Below are 2,950 nucleotides of genomic sequence, written 5' to 3'. Positions count from 1 at the left end.
CGCCGAATTCCATCGAGCTGGGAAATCGCTCATTTTTGCGTCGCCAAATATCGTACGAACGCCGTGAAACTTCCACAGGCTTTTTCAGCAGATTTGCACCTGCACTCAAAAAAGTCAAAATTTTTACACATAGACCCCATCAAACGGGAGAAATTGGCCCGGATTGCTCTCATGTGCGTTACGGGGCATCGTTTCTCTCGCGCCGAATTCTCTCGAGCTGGGAAATCGCTCATTTTTGCGTCGCCAAATATCGTACGAACGCCGTGAAACTTCCACAGGCTTTTTCAGCAGATTTGCACGTGCACTCAAAAAAGTCAAAATTTTTACACATAGACCCCATCAAACGGGAGAAATTGGCCGGGATTGCTCTCATGTGCGTTACGGGGCATCGTTTCTCTCGCTCCGAATTCCATCGAGCTGGGAAATCGCTCATTTTTGCGTCGCCAAATATCGTACGAACGCCGTGAAACTTCCACAGGCTTTTTCAGCAGATTTGCACGTGCACTCAAAAAAGTCAAAATTTTTACACATAGACCCCATCAAACGGGAGAAATTGGCCGGGATTGCTCTCATGTGCGTTACGGGGCATCGTTTCTCTCGCGCCGAATTCCATCGAGCTGGGAAATCGCTCATTTTTGCGTCGCCAAATATCGTACGAACGCCGTGAAACTTCCACAGGCTTTTCCAGCAGATTTGCACCTGCACTCAAAAAAGTCAAAATTTTTACACATAGACCCCATCAAACGGGAGAAATTGGCCCGGATTGCTCTCATGTGCGTTACGGGGCATCGTTTCTCTCGCGCCGAATTCTCTCGAGCTGGGAAATCGCTCATTTTTGCGTCGCCAAATATCGTACGAACGCCGTGAAACTTCCACAGGCTTTTTCAGCAGATTTGCACCTGCACTCAAAAAAGTCAAAATTTTTACACATAGACCCCATCAAACGGGAGAAATTGGCCCGGATTGCTCTCATGTGCGTTACGGGGCATCGTTTCTCTCGCTCCGAATTCCATCGAGCTTGGAAATCGCTCATTTTTGCGTCGCCAAATATCGTACGAACGCCGTGAAACTTCCACAGGCTTTTCCAGCAGATTTGCACCTGCACTCAAAAAAGTCAAAATTTTTACACATAGACCCCATCAAACGGGAGAAATTGGCCCGGATTGCTCTCATGTGCGTTACGGGGCATCGTTTCTGTCGCGCCGAATTCCATCGAGCTGGGAAATCGCTCATTTTTGCGTCGCCAAATATCGTACGAACGCCGTGAAACTTCCACAGGCTTTTCCAGCAGATTGGCACGTGCACTCAAAAAAGTCAAAATTTGTACACATAGACCCCATCAAACGGGAGAAATTGGCCGGGATTGCTCTCATGTGCGTTACGGGGCATCGTTTCTCTCGCGCCGAATTCTCTCGAGCTGGGAAATCGCTCATTTTTGCGTCGCCAAATATCGTACGAACGCCGTGAAACTTCCACAGGCTTTTTCAGCAGATTTGCACGTGCACTCAAAAAAGTCAAAATTTTTACACATAGACCCCATCAAACGGGAGAAATTGGCCCGGATTGCTCTCATGTGCGTTACGGGGCATCGTTTCTGTCGCGCCGAATTCCATCGAGCTGGGAAATCGCTCATTTTTGCGTCGCCAAATATCGTACGAACGCCGTGAAACTTCCACAGGCTTTTTCAGCAGATTTGCACGTGCACTCAAAAAAGTCAAAATTTGTACACATAGACCCCATCAAACGGGAGAAATTGGCCCGGATTGCTCTCATGTGCGTTACGGGGCATCGTTTCTCTCGCGCCGAATTCTCTCGAGCTGGGAAATCGCTCATTTTTGCGTCGCCAAATATCGTACGAACGCCGTGAAACTTCCACAGGCTTTTTCAGCAGATTTGCACCTGCACTCAAAAAAGTCAAAATTTTTACACATAGACCCCATCAAACGGGAGAAATTGGCCCGGATTGCTCTCATGTGCGTTACGGGGCATCGTTTCTGTCGCGCCGAATTCCATCGAGCTGGGAAATCGCTCATTTTTGCGTCGCCAAATATCGTACGAACGCCGTGAAACTTCCACAGGCTTTTCCAGCAGATTTGCACGTGCACTCAAAAAAGTCAAAATTTTTACACATAGACCCCATCAAACGGGAGAAATTGGCCCGGATTGCTCTCATGTGCGTTACGGGGCATCGTTTCTCTCGCGCCGAATTCTCTCGAGCTGGGAAATCGCTCATTTTTGCGTCGCCAAATATCGTACGAACGCCGTGAAACTTCCACAGGCTTTTTCAGCAGATTTGCACGTGCACTCAAAAAAGTCAAAATTTTTACACATAGACCCCATCAAACGGGAGAAATTGGCCGGGATTGCTCTCATGTGCGTTACGGGGCATCGTTTCTCTCGCTCCGAATTCCATCGAGCTGGGAAATCGCTCATTTTTGCGTCGCCAAATATCGTACGAACGCCGTGAAACTTCCACAGGCTTTTTCAGCAGATTTGCACGTGCACTCAAAAAAGTCAAAATTTTTACACATAGACCCCATCAAACGGGAGAAATTGGCCGGGATTGCTCTCATGTGCGTTACGGGGCATCGTTTCTCTCGCGCCGAATTCCATCGAGCTGGGAAATCGCTCATTTTTGCGTCGCCAAATATCGTACGAACGCCGTGAAACTTCCACAGGCTTTTCCAGCAGATTGGCACGTGCACTCAAAAAAGTCAAAATTTGTACACATAGACCCCATCAAACGGGAGAAATTGGCCGGGATTGCTCTCATGTGCGTTACGGGGCATCGTTTCTCTCGCTCCGAATTCCATCGAGCTGGGAAATCGCTCATTTTTGCGTCGCCAAATATCGTACGAACGCCGTGAAACTTCCACAGGCTTTTCCAGCAGATTTGCACCTGCACTCAAAAAAGTCAAAATTTTTACACATAGACCCCATCAAACGGGAG

The sequence above is a fragment of the Lampetra fluviatilis genome, unplaced genomic scaffold, assembly GCF_964198595.1.
Source record: "Lampetra fluviatilis unplaced genomic scaffold, kcLamFluv1.1 SCAFFOLD_738, whole genome shotgun sequence".
In the NCBI taxonomy this organism is placed as follows: domain Eukaryota; kingdom Metazoa; phylum Chordata; class Hyperoartia; order Petromyzontiformes; family Petromyzontidae; genus Lampetra; species Lampetra fluviatilis.
The sequence above is the reverse complement of the archived record's forward strand: the minus strand, read 5'-3'. Positions refer to the sequence as shown.